The 10,057-nt window shown below is 34.9% G+C and overlaps 1 long non-coding RNA gene across 1 annotated transcript; it reads left to right on the plus strand.

The window, feature by feature from the left end:
- The first annotated feature begins 1,354 nt into the window (after positions 1–1,354).
- On the plus strand, positions 1,355–9,298 carry LOC146737893 (uncharacterized). Its single transcript, XR_014930777.1, has 2 exons — positions 1,355–1,489; positions 8,740–9,298. It is a non-coding gene; the product is annotated as an uncharacterized LOC146737893 (long non-coding RNA).
- The last annotated feature ends 759 nt before the right edge of the window (positions 9,299–10,057 follow it).

Genomic DNA, 10,057 nt, shown 5'->3' on the forward strand with positions numbered 1-10,057 from the left:
AGTATATCTTATTCGAATTCCCGTCACGCTAATATACGGAACGGATGTCGACGTATCCACGCCGGTAGTGTACGTTTTCACTTGGGGGTACTTTACTGTGTTGACAGTGAATGAACAGAATCACAATGATGTGTTGTTAACATTTTTTTTTATTTAAGATTTTGATGTTGGGGCCGGGGAAACGTTTCGGAAGACCTATATTCAGACTCCAGCATGTGAAGAGAAATCGGTTTTATGAGTGCAAGCGATTGTAAATTCCTGCGTGGGCTAGATTGTAAACAGACAGTGCATAACAATCGGATCACTAAAAAATTGATTGATAAATTTGACAACTTCTCATGGACGATGAAAACGTCGAAACAGTTATTTCGCTATAAGACATAACTATTGTTCTATTTCTTGTATATATCATGATTCACACAAGAACCCGAATTCCCGAAAGCCATGGACGCGCATACTCACACAGTTCTATTCAAATATTTCTTCGTGATTTTATATTGTCTTGTTGTCAAGCCATTAGCGATTCATCCCCGAATGGACGACCACCTCGTTCACGTCGCTATCAAAAATGTGGTCTATATCAGACAAGTACTGATTCTTTCGTCAAAGACACATATAATAAAACAAATGTTCTTAGGTCACAGACGCCACAACATGACCCCACATGACCCGGTTAGGGGTAATCCGCACGTACCGAAGCTTACAGTGATTACGCTTATATGATATTCCATACAATACATCGCAGTCATCATTTTTCATCTAGTTGTCTTTTTAACTGACAGACGAAATTCATAAGTTATTTGAATGAATCTCAGATAACGATGTACTATTTCAGGCACGTACAACTTCTTAAGCTATAGGATTAGGGCGCGGAGTTTGATACTATAAAACCGGTATAATTCACTGGACATAGTTACGTCAAGTATGTTTTGTGGCTTTTAAATTCACGATTAATGAATAGCAATTGGAACGCAGTGACCATAAAAATATTTTAACAATTCTAAATTACGTTATTTTATTCCGGGCGATCTATCATATAGTACGTTATCACTCAAAATATTCTTATTAATTTAAAAAAAAAAAAAAATCACTCAAGGAACGTGTGTTAAGCCACTATTTTGGTATTTGCCACTATTTTGGTACCCGCGAAAATTAAAACCAACGTTCTCTTGCTCTTTGTTATTATTTTTCTTCACAAGTCAATAAATCTCATAATTCTGAATAATTCTGGACAGTTTGTGTATAATTTGGAGTAATTTGTTATGTTTAATTTAAGTTTTCTTTACTTGCGCATCTTTTCAGACCGAATTGTCATCTTTTTGACGCAGACACAGTGACGCTAACTTAGGGGGTATTACAATCGGCTGTACTAACAGCCATATCGCGGAGCTCAATTCAACTGTCGTACTTTTAAAAATCAATTGCATAGCACATCCGTCGCCGATTGAAATGGTGTTAGTGCATCGAAACTGTTCGGCGAAGCTGCTAGGTAAGTATATGACAATTCAATACTAATATTGATATTTACTAGCTAGCTATCGCACTATGACTTGTTTAGTGTGCCTGCTCAGACTGCTGCGGCGTCTCGAGTCGTCCATTTGATTCTATCATCATCATCATGTTGTGTTCAATTCCAATTTCGAATGTGCATCGATTTCTCAAAACAGTAATTTATAGACATGTATATAGTTCATCTGATCCAGAAAGTGATAGTTTAAACTTCATGTACATGTCCAGCTTGAATTTAAATAATCTATATGCGGACGTTGAGCAGGCGGACAACAACAGAGCCACCGAGCGATATGCTATTTTTCCGTTTTGTGTTTCTTCCATTTGAGATGCATTTCTGTAAAATATTCCGTATATGATGACAGAAATCGCTGGTGTTGTCAAGTTGTAGCATCCATTCTGGAAATTTTTATATTTTAGCAGCTATTTATTTTCTTGAAATTAAAATGTTTTAATACGCAAGATTTAAGTAATTAATGAGGTCTTGATGTTAGTAATTTATACCCATAACCTGAATGATATTCTTGTATAAAACATGTCAGTCACTTTCTTATTTTATCATATTTTTTCTCTATAACATGACGAGATAGAACAATTTGTATAATATACACTTGCGTAAATGACAAAGGTGTGTCAATAGTCAATAAAACAGTTAGCTGCGGTTCCGTAGCTCTTTGGTGCGACCTACAATCGAATTTCGCCCTAACAATTTCATTTGGACGTCTTTTTTTTAATTTTGTAGTTGTACGTCGAACATAGAGCTACGGGATTTATCACAGTTTAATAACAGAAATCTGGCATACGTAAATTAAATCGCTTTTGCTTTCGATTACTATGGTGTGACGTACCTTTATTGTGAATTGATTGCTGGATGAATAACATACAAACTTTTGTTTGCAATTTGTGTTTATAAATAAGCAATAATTTGTGATATTTTACAATTACCGCAGAAACCAAGCAAATTGCGAGAAAACGGCAGCCATTGACATCCCACACTCCCGAGCACAGAATAAATGTAATCTCGTTTGGCGGTCATGTGATACAGTGGTGGAAGAATAAAACTCACTCTTCCCGTTATTCTAATTGTTCCAAGAAAGCAATCACATACAGTATTTATAATTGTATGATTTTTGTTTAATAATAGAAACTAGTTGCATAAACGCAATTTATCTACTGATTTCGGTCACGTGGTACAAAATTATAGGTCTCGCGTAATTTGCTATAAACTCTGGAATACAAAATGGCGTCTTTCGTCTTGTTATTTTCCTGCGACTCGGTGTACGGTAAATAAAGTCAATTTTTTATGACCACCGTCATCATTTCACAGCGCAAATAGGTTTCGCGACGACCAAATTTGGCATGTGGATTTTAACCGGTATTCAGTCGCACAAGGCCCCATAGCCCTATGGGCCGGCCAGAGTCAGTCACGTAAATAATGCGGTCGGCAACATAGGGCTATGATTCCACAGCTATAAAACAGCCTAGGCAATACTATAGTCATTTAGAAAAGACATACAATTTTGTTATTAATCTCATTATACACTTGTTATTAATCTCACTAATAACAACCATTCATGGTTATTTCAATCTTTGTATTACATTTTAATTTGTTTAGTAAGTTTTACAATACAAAAACCATCTTTATTATTGCTGCATTGTGGATATAAATGTAGCTCCAGAATGTGAGTAACCACTTGGAATTCCTACTGAATTTTGGGACGCCATGAATTCACAGAAATGCTTTCTTAATTTCATTTCCAAATACTTGCTGTGATAGATGAATGTTTAAACAATCATTTATACATGTTCCATAAGTGAATAAATAATATTACTAAAAAAAATCCTTTGAAAATCAAAAGTTTACCATTCAATCTATTTGTATCTAACAACGTTGTCCTGACTCACTGCACTAATGATCAATGGGATAATGGCTTCCTATAGAGAAGAAATGTGTTAACTCAATATTGGATTTTGCAAAGAATTGTGGGATTGAAAATTGAACTGAACAATATAACCATAAATTTTTTAAAAATAACTTGCACGTTGCTTGAAAACAGGAGAGGTAAAAAGCTTATTTTAACGGAGGGCTCTATGGAAAAGATGTGAGCCCCCCAAATGCCATCTACAGTTCAATTTTCTATCTCACAACTTTTTGCAAAATCAAATATGGAGTTAACACAGTTCTTCCCTATACATGTATATAACACATTTCTTCCCTATACATGTACATGTATAACTAAAACTGGATATTATGAATCACTGTCTTAACTATGAAACAAATAATAAGGTATAATTATTCCCTCAGAACCTAACCTGACTCACTGCACTAACAACCAATAAGACATTTGTTACTCATAATTAGGACTAGGTATTATTATTATTTTTAATAATTTTTTTGTGCCAGGCAACAGTTCCGGACATTGAATGTCACTGTTGTCTCTCCTGACTTTTTTTTATGTGCAAATTGCAAGTGCTGACACATAGTGCATTTTTGCCACAGAAGTCATATTCAAGTTTGGGACTACATGACAGGGCTGTGCGGCCATTTTCCTATCAAATGGCAATTTAATGCGCTATCCGACCTTAATCAAAGTTCCCCCAAAGTCGCATTCGTTAGTGAATAAATCTTGGCCAGTGGAATTGGGCTTTCTGTGTTCAGCCTTAGTAGGATTTGAACTTGGGTCTACAAATCATGAGTCTGATGCGACAACCACTACGGTATACTACCAGCGACCGGTAGGACTAGGTATTATTACCTGGTAATCGAAGACGACCTGACCCGACTCACTGCACTAACTATAAAACTAATAATAAGGTATTATTATTCCCCTAGAACCTAACCTGACTCACTGCACTAACAACAAATTGGACATTTTTACCTACATGTATAACAACAGTGTTCTCTCCACACCTCTAAAGCGTAATGGTACAGTGATGTGACCCTGTGAGATGTTCTTTCAAGGGTGTGGCCCCTCTAAATCCAAATCAAATACTAGAATATTAATAATTTGCCCATTGCACGTAACAGCAACAATGTGACAAAACAAGTCTCACAAATCACAAATGCTGCATATGTCCGGAAAATATACTGATTTGGTACACTATTATTTGCAGTTTGTACTTTAATTCAAAAAAAAAACAAGTGAAATTAGGTCCCATTGAAAATAAAACTGTACATAAATCGAAGCAAAAATTATTCAACTGCAGGCGTCGGCAAAGAAAAAAAACTGACTGGCAACACTGTTGTTTGGAGGTGTCCATCTGCCCAATGATTGTGTGTTTCGGCTACGCTGGTGGCTCATGCTTTGCCAAATTTTGCCGAATGGCGAGTTGAGTTTTAAGTTGATTTGCCAAATAATATATTTTGTAGCCAAAATTGACCATATTTTAGGAAAGTAATGATTATTTGAATGTATAAACCATCTTTATAGTAATGAACGACTTTTACCATAATATTTTTTCTGATAGTTAGTCGATTTTTCTAGGATAGTTGACGTCGCCATGTCTACAACAGAGCTGGTATTATGTTACTGTATTTCGCTGATCATGTATTAAAAAACTCTTGAAAAATATGATACATCAGGACAAAATGTAAGATAAAATATGAAACTTCGGTCTGACCTTTTGCATCACTTCCTGTTGAAACACCATAGTTCCTCACAAAGTCGTATGTTATCACATGACTTTGTGGACATTTTTTTTTATCATCCCCAGTTCTTTCTAAGATTAAAACATTAACTCGAGACACACGTTAGATCAAAAGAAATACCTGGATTGCCAGTCTGTTTATTAGTGGTTCTAAGATAATCAATCGCCAATGAATCATTTTCAGGAATTTTTTTAAACAAGAAACAGGGGTGCATCGCCCTCATGCCATGGCCATGTGCCCCTTACCCTCGGGGGCAGATTTTCTGGCAACCACAAAATTCTGAATGACAAGGGATCACAAGTGGCTTCAGTCTTCAACTTTGACATGTCTGACAGAAATTTTGGCCCAAAGGAAGCCAGAGAATGCTCCACACCCTGATAGGGAAAACCCCATCTCCCCTACTTGGTGGTGCCGCTGAATTGCAGTGCTCCCTCTTGCAGTTTTTTTCAAGAAAAAACCCTGATTTTAATTAACAAAACATTCTAAATTTGTTCAATGCAAGAATGTTACGGTTTAGCGGACAAAGTTAGGGTAATCATAGCATTACACATAAGGTATAGATCAATGAAAAATCGTTGACTTTAGTTTGAAATTTTGTCATTATTGATTTATTATTTTCATCCTATTTTGATAACTCGCAATCTCACAACAAAAAAATGTTTGCCCTAATGTCTCATGAACCGACAGTGACATGGGCACTAAAACTGACTGTACTTGACACGAAATAATGATAAACAGTTATCTCCATGGATAACAATATATTTACTGACTGGCTATAACATATTAACTATTTCTATTGCTTTTTAGCTCCGCTGTCGACAAAGTCGACACAGCTAGACATTAGTGGAATGGTGCATAGCAGACTGTCAAAACCTAAAATTCTCTAATTTTGGTGAATATTTTTGTTATTTTTGGTAAAAAGTGATATTTTCGACTTCTTGTTAAAAACCGCTATTCCGATTGCTTTGATATTACATATATAGGTACTATATGTGGATCTCTCTCAGATTTGTTCATTTCATAATGATATCTTAAATTCTCTAATTTTGGTGAATATTTTTGGTAAAAAGTGATATTTTCGACTTCTTGTTTAAAACCGCAAGTCCAATTGCTTTGATATTACATATATAGGTACTACACCTGGACCTCTCTCAGATTTGTTCATTTTGTGATGATATCTTTAATTCTCTAGTTTTGATGAATATTTTTGTAGTTTTTGGTAAAAAGTGATATTTTCGACTTCTTGTTGAAAACAGCAAGTCTGATTGCTTTGCTATTATATATATATAAGTACTACATGTGGACCTCTCTCAGATTTGTTCATTTTGTAATGATATCTTCAATTCTCTAATTTTGGTAAATATTTTTGTAATTTTTGGTAAAAAGTGATATTTTCAACTTCTTGTTAAAAACCGCAAGTCCAATTGCTTTGATATTACATATATAGGTACTACACCTGGACCTCTCTCAGATTTGTTCATTTTGTGATGATATCTTTAATTCTCTAGTTTTGATGAATATTTTTGTAGTTTTTGGTAAAAAGTGATATTTTCGACTTCTTGTTGAAAACAGCAAGTCTGATTGCTTTGCTATTATATATATATAAGTACTACATATGGATCTCTCTCAGATTTGTTCATTTTGTGATGATATCTTTAATTTTCTAATTTTAGTCAATATTTTTGTAATTTTTGATAAAAGGTGATATTTTCGACTTCTTGTTAAAAACCGCAAGTCTGATTGCTTTGATACTATACATATATGTACCTCAGGTAAACCTCCCTCAGATTTGTTCATTTCATGATGATATCTTCAATTATCTAATTTTGATGAATATTTTTGTCATTTTTAGTAAAAAGTGATATTTTTGAATTCTTGTTGAAACAGCAAGTCTGATTGCTATACATACCATACATATTGTTCATTTTCTTATATGATATCCTCAGTTCTTTAATTGAAATGTGCCTTGCTAACAGCGGAGCTATCTCAGCCGATAGGCTGCTTGTTTTGCTGTTCTATTTCAAACTTTATTTGACTTGATAAATACATAGAAGACAATGGAGTAAAATGATATAAAATATCAGACTGTCTCGTCTTTAATTAATTGTAGATAGATTTTAACTAATTTTATACTAACACAGTTATTGTATCACAATATTCAATGGGAAAATTATGCAAATTAGATACAGTGTTTGACTTGGGGTCTGGGGAGAACACTGAACTTGGACTGAATTTTTTTAATCCTGAGGCCCTGACCTGAATCACTACACTAACAAGCAATGAGACATTTGTTATCTATAACTAGAACTGGGTTTTACATGTATTAATCCTGAGGCCATGGCCATAATCATTGCACTGATGACCAATGGGACACATAACTAGAACTGGGTATATTAGTTTCAGAGGACCTGACTTGACTCAGTGCACTAACTACCAATGGGTCATTTGTTATCTATAACCAGGACTGGGTATTATTATTCCCAGAGAACCTGACCTAAGTCACTGCACTAACTAGCAATGAAACTTTTGTTACTTATAACTAATACTGGGTATTATTAATCCCAGAGGACCTGACCTAACTCACTGTACTAACTAGCAATGGAACTTTTGTTACCTATATCTAGGACTGGGCATTATTATACCCAGGGAATCTGACCTAACTCACTGCATTAACTAGCATTGGGACTTTTGTTACCTATATCTAGGATCAGGCATTATTATACACAGGGAACCTGACCTAACTCACTGCACTAACTAGCAATGGGACTTTTGTTACCTATATCTAGGACTAGGCATTATTATACCCAGGGAACCTGACCTAACTCACTGCATTAACTAGCAATGGGACTTTCGTTACCTATATCTAGGACTAGGCATTATTATACACAGGGAACCTGACATAACTCACTGCACTAACTAGCAATGGGACTTTTGTTACCTATATCTAGGACTAGGCATTATTATACCCAGGGAACCTGACCTAACTCACTGCATTAACTAGCAATGGGACTTTCGTTACCTATATCTAGGACTAGGCATTATTATACACAGGGAACCTGACCTAACTCACTGCACTAACTAGCAATGGGACTTTTGTTACCTATATCTAGGACTAGGCATTATTATACCCAGGGAACCTGACCTAACTCACTGCATTAACTAGCAATGGGACTTTTGTTACCTATATCTAGGACTGGACATTATTATACCCAGGGAACCTAACCTGACTCACTGCACTAACTTCATGTACAAATCAGACTTTTGTTACTTATACTAATACTGGGTATTATTAATCCCTTGGGCTCTGTTCTGGCATTTGTTAATGAGGACTGGGTTTTATTAATCCCAGAGAACCTGACCTAACTCACTGCACTAATGACCAATGAGTCATTTGTTACCTATAATTAGGACTGGGTACTACCGGTATTAATATTAATTCCCTGACCTGACTCACTACACTAACTACTAATGGAAGACTTGTTACCGATAACCCTTAGGCCCTGTACTGGGATAAATTAGCATAACATACAAGCTTTGTATTTTGATAGATATTTTAACAATTTTTTTTTTTATTATTGTAGGAAACTTGGAAATACTATACAGAGAAATGAAAGAATATGGTATCAATGGCTTCAGTACCTGTAACAATGATTTATGACTTTTTAGTAATTGTATTTGTATACCACTTTTTCAGTTTTCTGATTATTTTGTGACTCTATGGTGTATTTTGTTATAATGATAATAACAAAAATATTATAAAACTGTATTACAAAGGTACCATACAGTATAACAACAAGAATTAAAGTGTGATTATAAATTTATACTTAATTTAGAAATAACGTTTCTCTTCTGGACCCTTGTCAGTGTTGGTCACTTTGTAGTAAAGCATGTGATCATGTCAGCATTATGCATATTGTCAACAATTATAATATTTGAACTCTCAATATTTTCCAAATGAGTGAGATGATAAGTAAGATGGTGCATTGTTTATTTTCAAACATGCTATATATTAAATTGCTCAGTACTATGGAAAATTCTATAATATTTGAAATTGCAGTGTTAGATTCTTCAATTGGGCAAATAATATAGTTTGTACAACTACAAGACACAAATATATTATTTCTGCTTCTTGCAATACCACATTGTGTTGTGTTTATATTCTACAAAATGTTTGCTTTAAAAATTTAAACTTGATTGAAGCATAAAGCTTTGATCTCTATGATTTATGTCTAATAATTTAAAAACAACTGTTCATGTGTAGAACAAATTAGGGGCTTACAGTTTGACCTAGGTTCATGGTGTACACTAATTGTGGTTGGCATGGTCACACTAATTTCCCAGCAGTGTAAAGGCAGATCACAACAAACTTGATATGAGCATCATACATAGTGGGTTGTTATGTCACATTGTTTTGTTCAAAAATGGGAACTGATTGGGATTGATCTTTGTGTGTGTGTGTACAAGCGTACATCTCCAGCTGCATCGTTAACATGCCAGGACTGCTAACATTCTAACTGTACACATGCATCAAACATCTTGTGATATACCGGTATATATCAATATGTATATACCGATATATACATTGTCCTGAAACCAGATCTTGGTCGTGTGTATGGGATTCTTTCAAATTTGGTTTAAACATGGGATCATCCAATATGACAATAAAATTGATCATGTGTGGGGTCCAGTGCCCTTTAGTTTAGTTCTATATTTTCTGATGAGTCAAGTCTACTCAAAAAATGTAGCCCAAATAGAAAAATTCTTGGGATAGATAAGTATATGAGGTGACTGAGATGGTACAATAACCTCAGTGTAGATCCACTGTTATACCACTGCCACCTGCTGTTGATTCATTCGTCGAGCAGAGGGCAGGGATATTAGGTAGGGTTGCAAATTCCA

Source organism: Saccoglossus kowalevskii, chromosome 10, assembly GCF_978046115.1.
Source record: "Saccoglossus kowalevskii chromosome 10, keSacKowa6.1, whole genome shotgun sequence".
Classification (NCBI taxonomy): Eukaryota; Metazoa; Hemichordata; class Enteropneusta; family Harrimaniidae; genus Saccoglossus; species Saccoglossus kowalevskii.